This window comes from Pelophylax lessonae, assembly GCF_965119305.1.
Source record: "Pelophylax lessonae genome assembly, chromosome: 5".
NCBI classification, from domain to species: Eukaryota; Metazoa; Chordata; class Amphibia; order Anura; family Ranidae; genus Pelophylax; species Pelophylax lessonae.
The window spans coordinates 3858867-3876734 of record NC_138772.1 but is presented as its reverse complement, the minus strand read 5'-3'; the positions used below and the strand labels follow the sequence as shown (position 1 = coordinate 3876734).

The window sequence follows — 17868 nt, the reverse complement described above, 5'->3', positions numbered from 1 at the left end:
CCCCCAGTGCAGCAGCGTGTATTAAAAGCTTCTCTGTGCTTTACTGAAGGGGTTGATTTATTCATGATGGTATAATACTTCTTTTTCATCCCTCCGTAAAATATTCATACATGTATTTTATTCCCCGGCTCCGTGTGCCGGGCACACAATGTACTCCAGGACCAGATCCTGCTGCTACAATTCTAAAGGACGAAGGGATGGAGAACTTAATAGATGTGATAGGAGAAGGCATAGCTTTACAAAACGTCTCCTGAAAAATCTCAGCAATATTTGACCAGCATCCAAACCAGAACCCCCCCAAAAATTACACAATGCAAAAAAATCTCCAAACAAGAAAATTAAGTTTTTTTGGGGTTTTTTTTTTTTTCTTTTTTTTTTTTTTTTTCTTTTCCTTACCTGATTGCTTGCACTTGAGAATTCTTCCCTTCTGTAGCAAATTCCAGGTATTAAGCCAAGAGCCCCCAGTATAATCCTTTTTCCACCACCGATACCAAATTGTGGCAAAGTCTCAAAGCCCCAGCCAGTCCCTTTTTTTTTTTTTGCCTCCAATGGTAGACAAGCCGGAGAAAGAGAGAGGAAAAAAAATAAAAAATAAAAAATGGAACGCAAGCCTTTATGGAAAATGCCCAGTTACAACAAATCCAATAAATGATTAGATCCAATAGAACAATCAAAGTCTTCTTCAACCAAGCTCTGGTGACACAACAAGACGGATCGCCTTCCCCATGAGATGCTTTGCTTAGGATCCTCTGCTGCCAGGCATCTCAAGCTTCTCTATTATTTTTTTCTTTTTCCTTTTTTTATTATTATTATTATTATTTTTTATTTTTTTCTTCGCTACTCTGTGAAACTAGATCCAGTCCTCGTAGCCAGGGGCTGCATTAAGAATTACATCAGGCTTTTATAAGCTTTCCAGATCACACATTAGAGTGAGAGAAAGACAGAGGGAGAGAGAGAGAGAGTGGGGGAGAGAGTGAGAGGAGGAAAGAAGAGAGAGAGAAGAGAAGAGGAGGGGAGAGGATGCAGAGGAGCAAAGGATAAAATGCATCCAAGAAGCCACACACCAGGGGGAGAGAAGTAAATTCGGCTTTATCCAAGCAGGCTAAGGATGCTCCAAGATGCTCCTGTTGCAGACAGCCAGCCTTATCCTGATGCAGTCAGCAGCCAGTGGGAAAGACGCTGGGATGGATGCACAAGTTGGTAGCTGCAAAAAAAAAAAAAATAAAAAAAAAAATGGGAGGGTGGGAAGGGGAGTAGCTAGACCCTGAGATGGAGACCAAACAGCTGCGGATGGCTGGAACTTGAATGGAAGGAATTCTGAACTCTGGATAAAGCCTGGTTGGGTGAAGGAACCATCCTCACTGGCAAGAAGACCCCAGAAGTGCTGCTGTCCATTTTCTAGGACAACCCAATGGATAGACCCAAGAAGAGACTCCCTTACCAGGCAAAACCTAGGAGTTTAACGACCTCTTGGGTTCTTTCTTTTGGACGAGACGTTGGAAAGAGACTGAAGAAAAAGTGGATGCAGTACGGAGCCCCCCCCTTTTTCCTCCTTGTGATTAACCGTGGATGTTACCATGGTGACAGCATCCAGCCATGTGTACCGTACTGTAGAGATGCTTGTTCCTGCATTGTCCCCTTTTTCTTGCACCTGAAGCCTCTAACATGAGTTGACACCAGGAGATCTCGGCAACTGGGGGGGGGGGGGGGAGCCAATGGGATGTTGCTCTAAGTCATTGGCATGCACAGTCTAAAAGTCGGAGTCGGTTGTCGGAAGCATCATACTAACAAGCCGAAAATCGGGAGATCGGTCGTCGGACGAAAATTCCCTGCCGATTTTCGACGCGTGTGTACGGGGCTTAAGTCATTGGCGTGCACAGTCTATTGCATAAAGCCTCGTACACACGCAACGAATTTCCGCCGACCGGTCGTTCGTCTTTTCTCCAGAGTGGTGTCTGTTGGTTGGAATGTGCTCTAGACTGCACACGAATTTTCCCGCACGACAAAATTCTACTTCTGAAGTGATGTCATGTGTTGGTTTGCTTTCTTCTCTGAGCATGCCCAGGCTTTCTCATTAGATTTTTCCCTGTCGAAATCTGTACTGACTGCACGAAAATCGGCCGTGTTTTGAAAAATTTTATAGCCTGTACACCAGAATTTTTTCGGCCGAAAATTCGGAGTCGGTTGTCGGAAGCATCATACTAACAAGCCGAAAATCGGCCGATCGGACGTCGGACGAAAATTCCCTGCCGATTTTCGACGCGTATGTACGGGGCTTTAGTCTATTGCATAAAGCCTCGTACACACGCAACGAATTTCCGCCGGCCGGTCGTCAGTCTTTTGTCCAGAGTGGTGTTTTGTTGGTTGGAATGTGCTCTAGCCACTTAAGCCCCGGAAGATTTTACCCCCTTCCTGACCAGGGGTTTTTTTTTTTGCGATTTTTTTACTGCGTGACTTTAACGGACAATTGCGCGGTCGTGCGACACTGTACCTAAACAAATTTGACGTCCTTTTTTTCCCACAAACAGAGCTTTCTTTTGGTGGTATTTGATCACCTGTGCGATTTTTACTTTTTGCGCTATAAACAAAAAAACAGCGTCAATTTTGCAAAAATAACAATATTTTTCACATTTTTTTTAATGAAATTCCCCCCAAAAAAATGTAAAAATCTAAATTTTTTAACATTTTCAGCCAATTTGTTTTATGCTACATATGTTTGGTAAAAAAAAATTGCAAAAAGTGTATTTTGATTGGTTTGCGCAAAAGTTATCGCGTTTACTAACAAAGGGAAAGATTTTTGTCTTTTTTGGTGTTTTTTATTTTTTAACGAGTAATGGCGGCGATCTGCAATTTTTTTTGCGGGACTGTGACATTGCGGCGGACAGATCGGACCCCTAACTGACATTTTTGACACTTTTGGGGGTCACCAGTGATATTACTGCAGTAATCAGTGCTATACATATGCACTGTTACTGGAAAAATGACATTGGCAGGGAAGGGGTTAACTGTATTGGAGAGGGAGGGGTTAAGTGTGTCCTAGGGGCGTGCTTCTAACTGTGATTGGACATGGCTACTACTGTAAAAACAGAGATCAACGGTCCTACATAGTAGAACGGTCTGATCTCTATTTTTACACAGGGGAGAATGACAGGCGGCTTGTTTACATTAGCCGCCCGCCTTTCTCCCGCTCTACCGACGATCGCAGAGTGACCGGCGGACATCGGGTCTGCCGGTCACACGCACGGGCTCCTTAGTGAATGAGCCGGGGTGGGCGCGCGCCTCAGCGGGCGCGCGCTCGCCCGCTATTGGCTCACAAGCCGGTCACAGGCTAGACTGCACACGAATTTTCCCGCATTTTCCCGCACGACAAAATTCTACTTCAGAAGTGATGTCATGTGTTGGGTTGCTTTCTTTGTGTTCTTTCTTCTCTGAGCATGCCCAGTCTTGCTCATAAGATTTTTCCCTGTTGAAATCTGTACTGACTGCACGGAAATCGGCCGTTGTGTTGACGGCCAACAAAAATTTTATAGCCTGCACACCAGATTTTTTTCGGCCGAAAAGTCGGAGTCGGTTGTCGGAAGCATCATACTAACAAGCCGAAAATCGGCAGATCGGTCGTCGGACGAAAATTCCCGGCCAATTTTCGACGCGTGTGTACGAGGCTTTAGTGGAAGGAAAAAAAGAGAGAAAAAAAAAATGAAAAATAGAGCAAGGCTGGAGTGCGGTGCCGGGATTAGCTGTGCCATTCAGAAGGTATATCGGTGATTAGGTGAGGAGCGGGAGGTTTGGAATGCCAAATGAAGCCCACTGGCTGCAAGAGCAAAGGGATGGATGGTGGAGGGTTAAAGGCAGAAATGCCTCGGCAGAGCGGCCAAGCTTAGGACAGATGTCCCTTTATGGACTACATGTCTGTGTGGGGAACCAGGGAAAAGGCTTAAAGGGGCCCCGCAAAGACCAGAAAGGCCTTAAAGGGGTCCCGCAAAGACCAGAGCTGCCCAATGGGCACATGGGGCGAGGAGGGTGCTGAGAGGGGGCAATGGTGATCTCCATGGCCGCTGATAGGGGGGGACCACCAGCCCTCCTGTAGGGGGCCCGGGAACACAGGGGAGCCCCAAAAGCCTTCAAAGCCTTAAAGGGGCCCCGCAAAACCCAGAGCTGTCCAATGAGCACATGGGGCGGGGAGGGTGCTGAGAGGGGGCAATGGTGATCTCCATGGCCGCTGATAGGGGGGGACCACCAGCCCTCCTGTAGAGGGCCCGGGGACACAGGGGGGCCCCAAAAGCCTTTAAAGCCATAAAGGGGCCCCACAAAGTCCAGAAAGGCCTTAAAGGGGCCCCACAAAGCCCAGAGCTGTCCAATGGGCACATGGGGTGAGGAGGGTGCTGAGAGGGACTCATGGTGATCTCCAGGGCCTGCTGATAGGGGGGGCCACCAGCCCTCCTGTAGGGGGCCCGGGGACACAGGGGGGCCCCAAAAGCCTTCAGAGCCTTAAAGGGGCCCTGCAAAACCCAGAGCTGTCTGATGGCCACTTGGGGCGAGGAGGGTGCTGAGAGGGGGCAATGGTGATCTCCAGGGTCTGCTGATGGGGGGGGGGGCCACCAGCCCTCCTGTAGGGGTCCCGGGCACACAGGAGGGCCCCAAATGCCTTCAAAGCCTTAAAGGGGCCCCTCAAAGTCCAGAAAGGCCTTAAAGGGGCCCCGCAAAGCCCAGAGCTGTCCAATGGGCACATGGGGCGAGGAGGGTGCTGAGAGGGGGCAATGGTGATCTCCAGGGCCGCTGATAGGGGGGGACCACCAGCCCTCCTGTAGGGGGCCCCAAAAGCCTTCAAAGCCTTAGAGGGGCCCCGCAAAGACCAAAAAGGCCTTAAAGGGGTCCCGCAAAGACCAGAGCTGCCCAATGGACACATGGGGCGAGGAGAGTGCTGAGAGGGGGCAATGGTGATCTCTATGGTGGGACCTCATAGCTGGTGGCATGTTTAAGAGATGGAAGGATTGGATGAGTTTACATGCAAGAAAAACACAGCATAACATGTTCTGCTGCACACTACCTCAACTGCTCTGCTCTATGTCATCAACACAAGGTTCTGCTGCACACTACCTCAACTGCTCTGCTCTATGTCATCTACGCAACATGTTCTGCTGCACGCTACCTCAACTGCTCTGCTCTATCTCATCTATGCAACATGTTCTGCTGCACACTACCTCAACTGCTCTGCTCTATGTCATCTATGCAACATGTTCTGCTGCACACTACCTCAACTGCTCTGCTCTATGTCATCTATGCAACATGTTCTGCTGCACACTACCTCAAGTGATCTGCTCTGTCTCATCTATTCAACATGTTCTGCTGCACACTACCTCAACTGCTCTGCTCTATGTCACCTACACAACATGTTCTGCTGCACACTACCTCAATTGCTCTGCTCTATGTCATCTACACAACATGTTATGCTGCACACTACCTCAACTGCTATGCTCTGTCTCATCTATTCAACATGTTCTGCTGCACACTACCTCAACTGCTCTGCTCTATGTCACCTACACAACATGTTCTGCTGCACACTACCTCAATTGCTCTGCTCTATGTCATCTACACAACATGTTATGCTGCACACTACCTCAACTGCTATGCTCTGTCTCATCTATTCAACATGTTCTGCTGCACACTACCTCAACTGCTCTGCTCTATGTCATCTACACAACATGTTCTGCTGCACACTACCTCAACTGCTCTGCTCTATGTCATGTATGCAATATGTTCTGCTGCACACTACCTCAACTGCTCTGCTCTATGTCACCTACACAAGCACAACGTTCTGCTGCACACTACCTCAAGTGCTCTGCTCTATGTCTTCTACACAACATGTTCTGCTGCACATTGCTTCAACTGCTCTGCTCTGTCTGATCTACACAACATGTTCTGCTGCAGATTACTGCAACTGCTCTGCGCTGGCTTATCTACACAACAAGTTCTGCTACACACTACCTCAACTGCTTTTCTCTTGTCTCTTTTACACAACATATTCTGCTGCACTCTACCTCAACTGCTCTGCTTAATGTCATCTACACAACATGTTCTGCTGTAGACTACCTCAACTGCACTGTTTTTTTCCCACCTACTCAATGTTCTTTGCTGAACACAGCCTTAACTGTTCCATTCTATCTCATATACTCAATGTGTTCTGCTGCATGCTATCTCAGCTGCTCTGTTCTAGTGTTCTGCTGCATGCTGCCTGGACTGCTCTGCTCTATCCCACCTATACCACATATTCTTCTGCAAGCCACCTAAACCGCTCTGCTCTATCTCATCTAGACAATGTGTTCTGCTGCACACTACCTTAACTGCTCCGTTCTGTCTCATCTACATAACATGATCTGCTGCATGCTACCTGGACTGCTCTGTCCTATCTCATCTAGACAATGTGCTCTACTGTAGGCTACCTGGACTGCTCTGTTCTGTCACATGTAGACCTGTTCTGCTGTATGTTACCTGGTCTGCTCTGCTCTATCACATCTATACAACATGTTCTGCTGCATGTTACCTGGTCTGCTCTGCCCTATCACATCTATACAACATGTTCTGCTGTGTGCAACCTGGACTGTGCTGCTCTACTTCATCATTGGATGTCTTCTGCTGCATGCCACCTAAACTGCTCTGTTTAGTCTCTTCTACAATCTGTCTTCAGCTGCATGCCACCTGGACTGCTCAGTTGTACCTCTAGTACCCAATTTGCTCTGCTACATCATCTTCCATCTGGTGTGTTATTTGGTTTCTTAACCAACCAGTTCTGAAATAAATCCTTAACTGATTCCACTATCTGCTCTCCCCTGCCCTGACCTGTCCTTTGTCTCTCCTTTCTTTGATCTGTTCCTCTAGATGTAGCTGACCTAGTCTTCTATTTCTCATAAACTTCCCTATCCCCCCTCCCCAGGGCTGCCATCTGGACACTACTTTACCAGATTAGCCGGTAAAAAGGTGACTTACTGCCACTGTTAGTAATAGGAAAGGGGTCGTAGGCTGGTATTTTATGGCAGAACAGGTGGAAAGCCTTACTCTTCTCTGATCTTTGCAGAAGTCTTTTCCTTGCCTTCTCTGCTATTTGTTTTCTGAATTTATGGCCTGCCCTTTGATTTGAACCAGTCTGTTGTGTTTCTTCTACCTAACCAGTTCCTCTGTCTTTCTTCTACCTGACCACTTCCTTGGTCAATCTTCTACCTGACCTGTTCCTCTGTCTTTCTTCTACCTAACTGGTTCCTCTGTCTTCTACCTGACCACTTCTATGGTCTATCTTCTATCTGACCGGTTCCTCTGTCTTTCTTCTACCTGACCACTTCCTTGGTCTATCTTCTACCTGACCTGTTCCTCTGTCTTCTACCTGACCACATCTATGGTCTATCTTCTACCTAGCTGGTTCCTCTGTCTTCTACCTGACCACATCTTTGGTCTATCTTCTACCTAACTGGTTCCCCTGTCTTCTACCTAACCTCTTCCTTGGCCTATCTTCTACCTGACCTGTTCCTCTGTCTTTCTTCTACCTGACCACTTCCTTGGTCTATCTTCTACCTAACTGGTTCCTCTGTCTTCTACCTGACCACATCCTTGTTCTATCTTCTACCTAGCTGGTTCCTCTGTCTTCTACCTGACCACTTCTATGGTCTATCTTCTATCTGACCGGTTCCTCTGTCTTTCTTCTACCTGACCACTTCCTTGGTCTATCTTCTACCTGACCACATCCTTGGTCTATCTTCTACCTAACTGGTTCCTCTGTCTTCTACCTGACCACATCTATGGTCTATCTTCTACCTGACCTGTTCCTCTGTCTTTCTTCTACCTGACCACTTCCTTGGTCTATCTTCTACCTAACTGGTTCCTCTGTCTTCTACCTGACCACTTCCTTGGTCTATCTTCTACCTGACCTGTTCCTCTGCCTTCTCTTATCTAACTTGTTCCTCTGTCCTATTTCTACATGGCCTGCTCTCCTGTCTTTAATCCACCTGACTGGTTCCCCTTTCTATCCTCTATCTGACCTGTTCCTCTGTCTTTCCTTACCTGACTGGATACACTCCCTCTTCTCTGTCTCACCTGTACCATTGTCTCTCCTTTCTCTGACATTGTAAAGCTCTCTCTTTCTGACATGTTTCTTCTGTTTCTCTTCTACTTCTTCTACTACGCCTTGTACCTGACCTGTTTTTCCGTCTCTCTCTCTCTCTCTCTCTACCTGATCGGTTCCTCTGTTTTTCCTATATCTGGCATGTACTGTTGTTTTTCTTCTACCTGTTCTACCTTTCTATTACTCTTTCCTATACCTGACCTTTTCTTCTATCTTTTTATCACCTGACCCATTCCTTTTTTTTTTTCTCTATCTGACCTTTTTCTCTATCTTTAATTTTTCCGAAATGCTTCTCTCTTTTTTCAAACCGACGCGTTTCTCTATTTCTTTACCTGATCTGTTTCTTGGTCTTTAAGCTTCCTGACCTCTTCCTCTATCTTTGTAGAGGAAGATCCATTCTTCTGTGTCTCCGCTACCTAATCTGTTCCTCCTACAGGTACGCTCTCTCTTCCATGTCCCACCTGTACCATTGTTTCTCCCTCTCTGACATTGCCATAGCTCTCTTTTTCTAACTTGTTTCTCCTCTACCTGGTCTGCCCTTTGTGCTGAACCGGTTTCTCTGAGTTTACTCTTCCTGACCTATCTGATTTATTCTTCTGTCTTTCACCTATCTGGCATGCTCTTCTCTCTTTCTCTGACCTGACCTGTCCTTCTGTCTTTCTCTGATCTGACCTCTCCGTCTGTCTTTCTCCTACCTGCCCTTTCCTTCTGTTTTTCCTCTAATTGTCCTGTTCCACTGTCTCTCGCCTATCTGACCTGTCCTTCTGTCTGTCTCCTATCTGACCTGTCTTTCTCTTACCTCACCTGTCCTTCTGTCTACCTCCTTTCTGACCTGTCCTAATGTCTTTCTCCTTTCTCACCAGTCCTTCTGTCTTTCTCCTATCTGACTTGTCCTTCTGTCTGTCTGCCATCTGACCTGCCCCCCTGTCTGTCTCCTCTCTGACCTGTACTTCTGTCTTACTCCTATCTGACCTGTCCTTCTGTCTGACTCCTATTTGACCTATCCTCCTGTCTTTCTCCTATCTGACCTGTCCCTCTGTCTGTCTCCTATCTGACCTGTCCTCCTGTCTGTCTCCTATCTGATCTGTCTTTCTGTCTGTCTCCTATCTGACCTGTCCCTCTGTCTGTCTCCTATCTGACCTATCCTTCTGTCTGCCTCCTATCTAAACCCATCCTTCGGTCTTTCTACCTATCTGACCTGTCCTCCTGTCTTTTTCCTATCTGACCTGTCTTTCTGTCTGTCTCCTATCTGATCTGTCCCTCTGTCTGTCTCCTATCTGACCTGTCTTTCTGTCTGTCTCCTATCTGACCTGTCCCTCTGTCTGTCTCCTATCTGACCTATCCTTCAGTCTGCCTCCTATCTAAACCCATCCTTCGGTCTTTCTACCTATCTGACCTGTCCAGTCTTTCTGTTATCTGACCTGTCCCTCTGTCCATCTCCTATCTGACCTATGTCTTGCTCCTATCTGACCTATCCTTCTGTCTTGCTCCTATCTGACCTATCCTTCTGTCTGTCTCCTATCTGACCTTTGTACCAAACCTGTTCCTGTCTTTCTGCTGGTATGTCTCCTATACCTCCTTTTTCTGTGGTTAATACCTGACCTGTGTGCCACCATACCTAATCTCTATGGTTACATCTTTATACACTCTTTGTATTTTGAAGCGTTGTCACATACAGTAAACCAGTATAATCGTTTTATAAGTGCCTGATGTAACTTGCTATCTATGCGATGCCTGACACATCCTCTGCAGTGAGCGTGGTCTATGCTACGTATGGTCCCACATTCTGAAGACTCTTGTTAACCACTAATGCCATGTCAGGTACAGAAGTATGGGAGGCATTGCTGATAGATATATGCTGGACACCAAGTACGGAGTACACTCTGCAGAAAGATGGGTTATCCCCTTTATAGAATGCACCACTCTACAAGCATTCTTTCTGTAGGATAAACCCAGGCTTCTGTCTAGGTGACCAGCACTGTCCTCATACAAAGGGGGGTAACAGGTCTTATTCTGATGGGTGGAGATGGATGGCCTCAGTGGTTTGTCTCTAGAGTGGGGGTAGACAGCACAGTGGACCTCTCCAGTGCCAGAATCAGGGAATCCTTCCATAAAAGCTCTGTATTCTATGACGGAGCATTTTCATAGTTCCCAATGACTTTCTTATATTACAGGACCCCCTATAAGGCCTGTTCATTAAGGTCTGGGAAGGAGCTTTTGCCTTGTTTTACCATCTTCTGTCTCTTTGCTTCACTGTCCACCTACTTCTGCTTCACTATCTACTTCTGCTTCACTATCTACTTCTGCTTCACTGTCTATCTACTTCAATGTCACTGTCCATCTTCTTTTGCTTTACTGTCCTTCTACTTCTGCCTCACTGTATATCTATTTCTATATCACTGTCCATCTACTTCTGCTTCACTGTCCATCTTCTTTTGCTTCACTATCCATCTACTTCTGCTTCACAGTCCCTCTGTTTCTTCATCCTTGTCCCTCAGTCTCTTCCTCCTTGTCCTCCTTGTCCCTTAGTCTCTTCCTCCTTGTACCTCAGTCTCTTCCTCCTTGTACCTCAGTCTCTTCCTCCTTGTACCTCAGTCTCTTCCTCCTTGTCCCTCGGTCTCTTCATCCTTGTACCTCAGTCTCTTCCTCCTTGTCCCTCCGTCTCTTCCTCCTTGTACCTCAGTCTCTTCCTCCTTGTCCTCCTTTTCCCTCAGTCTCTTCCTCCTTGTCCCTCAGTCACTTCCTCCTTGTCCCTCTGTCTCTTCCTCCTTGTACCTCAGTCTCTTCCTCCTTGTCATCCTTTTCCCTCAGTCACTTCCTCCTTGTCCCTCTGTCTCTTCCTCCTTGTACCTCAGTCTCTTCCTCCCTGTCCTCCTTTTCCCTCAGTCTCTTCCTCCTTGTCCCTCGGTCTCTTCTTCCTTGTCCCTCGGTCTCTTCCACCTTGTCCCTCTGTCTCTTCCTCCTTTTCCCTCAGTCTCTTCATCCTTGTCCTCCTTGTCCCTCAGTCTCTTCCACCTTGACCCTCTGTCTCTTCCTCCTTGTACCGCAGTCTCTTCCTCCTTTTCCTCCTTTTCCCTCAGTCTCTTCCTCCTTGTCCCTCGGTCTCTTCCTCCTTTTCCCTCAGTCTCTTCCTCCTTGTCCCTCGGTCTCTTCCTCCTTGTCCCTAATTCTCTTCCTCCTTGCCCCTTGGTCTCTTCCTCCTTGTCCCTCAGTCTCTTCTTCCTTTTCCCTCAGTCTCTTCCTCCTTGTCCCTCGGTCTCTTCCTCCTTGTCCCTCAGTCTCTTCTTCCTTTTCCCTCAGTCTCTTCCTCCTTGTCCCTCAGTCTCTTCTTCCTTTTCCCTCAGTCTCTTCCTCCTTGTCCCTCAGTCTCTTCCTCCTTGTCCCTCGGTCTCTTCCTCCTTGTCCCTCAGTCTCTTCTTCCTTTTCCCTCAGTCTCTTCCTCCTTGTCCCTCTGTCTCTGATTTTGCTTCTCTCTCCGAACCGTTCCGTGGTCTTCTGTCTCTGCTTCAGGGTCTTTTATTTCTCTTTTTAACTATTTGGTCTTCTTTTTTTTTTTGTTCTTCTTCATCTGTCCAAAATCCCCATTCTCTACATTCTGTGCCTTCTTTCACTGTCCCCTGTATCCATCTAATTGTTCTCCCTCTCTTCTTCATCTATGCCTCTCCATCTCCTCTCTGTTGTACAACTCGTCTGTGTCTTATTCTATGTCCCTCTGTCTCTCTCCTTCCTCACTGTTCCTCAATCTCTACTTCACTGCCCCTTTACCCCCTCCTCCCCATCACTGTCCCTGTGTTTGTTCTGGTCCCTGTCCCTGTGTCTTCTGATCACTGTCCCTGTGTCTTCTGATCACTGTCCCTGTGTCTTCTGATCACTGTCCCTGTGTCTTCTGGTCACTGTCCCTGTGTCTTTTGGTCACTGTCCTTATGTCTTCTGGTTACTGTCCCTGTGTCTTCTGGTCACTGTCCTTATGTCTTCTGGTCACTGTCCCTGTGTCTGTTCTGGTCACTGTTCTTGTGTCTGTTCTGGTCCCTGTCCCTGTTCTGTTCACTGTTCCTGTGTCTGTTCTGGTCCCTGTGCCTGTTCTGGTCACTGTTCCTGTGTCTGTTCTGGTCACTGTCCCTGTGTCTTCTGGTCACTGTCCCTGTGTCTGTTCTGGTCCCTGTTCCTGTGCCTTTTCTGGTCCCTGTCCCTGTGTCTTCTGGTCACTGTCCCTGTGTCTGTTCTGGTCCCTGTTCCTGTGCCTGTTCTGGTCCCTGTCCCTGTGTATATTCTGGTCACTGTTCCTGTGTCTGTTCTGGTCCCTGTGTCTGTTCTGGTCCCTGTGTCTGTTCTGGTCACTGTTCCTGTGTCTGTTCTGGTCACTGTCCCTGTGTCTTCTGGTCACTGTCCCTGTGTCTGTTCTGGTCCCTCTTCCTGTGCCTGTTCTGGTCCCTGTCCCTGTGTATATTCTGGTCACTGTCCCTGTGTCTTCTGGTCACTGTCCCTGTGTATATTCTGGTCACTGTCCCTGTGTCTTCTGGTCACTGTCCCTGTGTCTGTTCTGGTCCCTGTCCCTGTGTCTTCTGGTCACTGTCCCTGTGTATATTCTGGTCACTGTCCCAGTGTCTTCTGGTCACTGTCCCTGTGTCTGTTCTGGTCCCTGTCCCTGTGTCTTCTGGTCACTGTTCCTATGTCTGTTCTGGTCCCTGTCCCTGTGTCTTCTGATCACTGTCCCTGTGTCTTCTAGTCACTGTCCCTCTGTCTTCTAGTCACTGTCCCTGTGTCTTCTGGTCACTGTCCCTGTGTCTGTTCTGGTCCCTGTTCCTGTGCCTGTTCTGGTCCCTGTCCCTGTGTATATTCTGGTCACTGTTCCTGTGTCTGTTCTGGTCCCTGTGTCTGTTCTGGTCCCTGTGTCTGTTCTGGTCACTGTTCCTGTGTCTGTTCTGGTCACTGTCCCAGTGTCTTCTGGTCACTGTCCCTGTGTCTGTTCTGGTCCCTGTCCCTGTGTCTTCTGGTCACTGTTCCTATGTCTGTTCTGGTCCCTGTCCCTGTGTCTTCTGATCACTGTCCCTGTGTCTTCTGGTCACTGTCCCTCTGTCTTCTAGTCACTGTCCCTGTGTCTGCTCTGCTCTCCTTCCATGTGTGCCATCATCAGTCTCTGCCTGGCTGTCTCTCTCTCTCTCTCTCTCTCTCTCTCTGTCCTCCTTCATTGTCCTTCTATCTCTTCCTCATCTTCCTCTCGGATTCAGTCCTTGTTGTCTCTCCGGCTGTCCTTCTCTTTCTGATCTCCTTCACTGTGCACAGCCTGCCCTCCCTACCTGCAGCCCTATTATCCATACTAATCCCAGAGTTCTGCTTTCACTGTCCGCACACTGCAGCATCTGCACCGCTGTCCACAGCTGGTCCCTGTCCCTGTCCCTGTGCATTGTGCTCTGTATAGAGGAGAGGCCAGAAAATCGGTGCTTCCAGGCTGAGCCCTGCATGTCGGGGGTTCAACATGAGCCAAATATCACAAAAACCTTCATCTGTGCATGGAGTCCTGACTTCTTCTGACCATCTGAATGCCCTGTGACAGCTGGATGGTAGCTTAGTGGTTCTTTGCAGTGCAGGTGTCCTGGACTTACCACCCACCGGGGGTGCTGTCTGCAAGCAGTTTGTATATTCCATCTGATAAATGGTCTATAAGGATCAGCAGAATATATGGGGCAAAATACCCATAATTCCAAACACAGAACCCCAATAACACCAACACAGACAGACAGAACCCCAATAACACCACCACAGACCGGAGCTATGATTATAAATCAATTATTTCACAGGAATTTACAAAACCCGCTATTTAAATTAAAGCGTCGCTCCGCCGTGCTGTACAGCGATTGGTGGAGTCGGAGGTATAAACGTCCACCAACCAATAAAACCCTTCTCTACAAAAAGGGGGTCTCCGCCACCAGGACACCTTCTGTACCTTTATTCCCAATAAACCACAAGATGTACCCTAATAGATCGTACACCTCCTTTACACTATAATAGATTGTAAGCTCTTTAACCGCCTGTATCCTCCCTTATACCCTAATAGATTGTAAGCTCTACCACCTTCTGTATCCCCCTAACATTCTAATTGATTGTAAGCTCTTTTATGTTCTATTTCCTCTTATACCCTATTAGGTTGTAAGCACTTCTCCCTTCTATATCCTTCCTTATACCCTTATAGATTGTAAGCTCTTCTACTTTCTGTATCCTCTCGTAAATCCTAATAGATTGTAAGCTCTTCTTCCTTCTGTATCCTCCATTATACCCTAATAGACTGTAAGCTCTTCCACCTTCTATATCCTCCCTTATACCCTAATAGATTGTAAGCTCTTCTTCCTTCTGTATTCTCCTTTAAACCCTAAAAGATTGTAAGCTCTTCTACTTTCTGTATCCTCCATTATACCCTAATAGACTGTAAGCTCTTCTCCCTTCTATATCCTTCCTTATACCCTTATAGATTGAAAGCTCTTCTACTTTCTGTATCCTCTCCTATATCCTAATAGATTGCAAGCTCTCCCACCTTCTATATCCTCCCGTATACCCTAATAGATTGTAAGCTCTTCTTCCTTCTGTATTCTCCTTTAAACCCTAATAGATTGTAAGCTCTTCTGCTTTCTATGTCCTCCCTTATACCCTAATAGATTGTAAGCTCTCCCACCTTCTGTATCCTCTCCTATGCCATAACATACTTCCTATGTCCTCCCTTATACCCTAATAGATTGTAAGCTCTTCCAGTTACTGTACCCCCTCCCCCCCCCCCCATTTCCTTATAGATTATACATTTCTCATCTATTGTATCATTTCTAGATTTGTAAATTCTTCCACCATCTACTGCTTATTCTCTCATACCCTAATAGATTGTAAGCTCTTCCACCATCTACTGCATATTCTCTCATACCCTAATAGATTGTAAGCTCTTCCACCATCTACTGCATATTCTCTCATACCCTAATAGATTGTAAGCTCTTCCACCATCTACTGCATATTCTCTCATACCCTAATAGATTGTAAGCTCTTCCACCATCTACTGCTAATTCTCTCATACCCTAATAGATTGTAAGCTCTTCCACCATCTACTGCATATTCTCTCATACCCTAATAAATTGTAAGCTCTTCCACCATCTACTGCTTATTCCCTCATACCCTAATAGATTGTAAGATCCTCTACCTTCTATATCCTCCCATATACCCTAATAGATTGTAAGCTCTTCTGCTTTCTATGTCCTCCCTTATAACCTATTAGATTGTAAGCTCTTCTACCTTCTGTATCCTCTCCTATGCCATAACATACTTCCTATGTCCTCCCTTATACCCTAATAGATTGTAAGCTCTTCCAGTTACTGTACCCCCCCCCCCCTCCCCATTTCCTCATAGATTATACATTTCTCATCTATTGTATCCTTTCTAGATTTGTAAATTCTTCCACCATCTACTGCTTATTCCCTCATACCCTAATAGATTGTAAGCTCTTCCACCATCTACTGCATATTCTCTCATACCCCAATAGATTGTAAGCTCTTCCACCATCTACTGCATATTCTCTCATATTCTAATAGATTGTAAGCTCTTCCACCATCTACTGCCTATTCTCTCATACCTCAATAGATTGTCAGCTCTTCCACCATCTACTACATATTCTCTCATAACCTAATAGATTGTAAGCTCTTACAGTTACTGTACCACAACCCCCCCCCCCCCACCCCATTTCCTCATAGACTATACAATTCTCATCTATTGTATCATTTCTAGATTTGTCAATTCTTCCACCATCTACTGCATATTCTCTCATACTCTAATAGATTGTAAGCTCTTCCACCATCTACTGCTTATTCCCTCATACCCTAATAGATTGTAAGCTCTTCTACCTTCTGTCACACCCCAATAAACTGAACACTTTCAACATTGTTATATCCCAGCAGTCTGTATTCTCTTATACTTCTCTATCATTCCCTTCTTCTTCTAGTTTATGCCCCTATATGGTAATAAATGGTAAGCCCTTGTGAGTCAGTCATTCACTTTTACTGTAATTGATGGTAAGCTCCTGTGCTCAATTGTCCTCAAGTTCTACACCATACATGGTCCTTGTATTATAAATGGATGCTCACTTACTCATTATAGAACTTCTCATGATATCATTGTGTATTATCATTATTATTATTATTACTCTTATTGTTACCTCGCCTGTTCTATAATAATACTCTGCGCGGAATGATGGGCGGTAATATTGGTGCGCAGAGCAGTTATCATAGAAACAAACAGACTGTAATAAAGGTCGGTGACTCCGGTCCCATCGCTGGCCCTGGATTGCACAGAAAAAACATCAAGTAAGTCAGAGCCTGCGTGAAATGATTAAATATTTATGTATATAACTCCCTATATTGATAAATAAATAAAAAGAACAAATGTGTGTGTAAATTTATCAACAGCCTCAGCCTGACTCCTCTGATTGTGTAACCTGCGACTGAGCGCTGTAATATATCATTCCCTATTTATAAGAACGACTTCTCCAAATCCGGGAGCCTAAAGCACCTCGCAGCGAATGTCCCATGGCACCGCCTTACATAGGAGGAAGATCAGGAAAATTACTCTTATTTAGATCTAAAAAAAAAATAGGAGCCCAAAGAGATCAAACACGGGTCCTGTGATCAGGGCCGGCCTTAGGTGTTCAGGCGCCCTGTGCGAGCTAATCCTGTGGCGCCCCCCCCCCCCCGCACATTTTCTTGCAATTTTTTGCACTTTATTTGACTTTTCTTTTTTATGATCACTAATAACTTAGCCCCTCACAGAGCCCCCCTAACATCAAATACCCCTTTGCATTAGAGATCCCCACAGAGCCCCTCCCTTACATCAAAGCCCCCCCTTACATTAGAGACCCCCACAGAGCCCCCCCTTACATCAGAGACTCCCCCTACAGAGCCCCCTTTACATCAGAGACCCCCCACACAGAGCCCCCCTTACATCAGAGACCCCCCACACAGAGCCCCCCTTACATCAGAGACCCCCACACAGAGCCCCCCTTACATCAGAGACCCCCCCACACAGAGCCCCCCTTACATCAGAGACCCCCACACTGAACCTCCAGGCCGCGGTCACCGCTTACCTCCCGATGTGCAGCCTGATCATCTGCGAGCTGTGATGGCCACACGGCGCCCCTGTTGCCCATGGCGCCCTGTGCGGCCGCACAGCTCGCACACCCCAAAGGCGGCCCTGCCTGTGATATTACCCCCCCCCCCCGCCCTGAGATTTAGGGGGCATACATAAATGCCAGTTAATTAACCACTTCAGATCCAGAGGATTTACCCCCTTTCCTGACCAGGCTATTTTTTGCAATACGGCGCTGCGTTGCTTTAACTGACAATTGAGCGGTTGTGCAATGCTGTACCCCAAAAAAATTTGATAACCTTTTTTTTCCCCACAAGCAAAGCTTTCTTTTGGTGGTATTTGATCACCTGTGCGATTTTTATTTTTTTGCACTAAAAACAAAAAAAAAATGCCGACGAATTTAACCACTTTAAGACCGGAAGGATTTTCCCCCTTAATGACCAGTCCACTTTTTTTCAACTTGGCACTGCGTGAATTGAATTGACAATTGCGCAGTCGTGCGACGCTGTACCCAAACGAAATTGACGTCCTTTTTCCCCCACAAATAGAGCTTTCTTTTGGTGGTATTTGATCACCTGTGAGATTTTTATTTTTTGGGCTATAAACAAAAAAAGAGCGACAATTCTGAAAAGAAAAAACAATATTTT

General features: G+C 46.6%; 1 protein-coding gene across 3 annotated transcripts in view; it reads right to left on the bottom strand.

The window, feature by feature from the left end:
- The window catches only part of ADGRB1 (adhesion G protein-coupled receptor B1), a 912987-nt gene extending 911289 nt beyond the window's left edge, over positions 1-1698 (bottom strand). Inside the window, exons 1-2 of one of the 3 annotated variants that reach the window (XM_082259420.1) lie at positions 1442-1698; positions 397-1204 (exon numbers count right to left, since the gene is read on the bottom strand). The gene's annotated coding sequence lies outside the window, so the exon portion shown is untranslated. The remainder of the gene's footprint in view (positions 1-396; positions 1205-1441) is intronic. The other 2 variants (XM_082259422.1, XM_082259423.1) reach the window with 2 other exon arrangements.
- Between the last annotated feature and the right edge of the window lie 16170 nt (positions 1699-17868).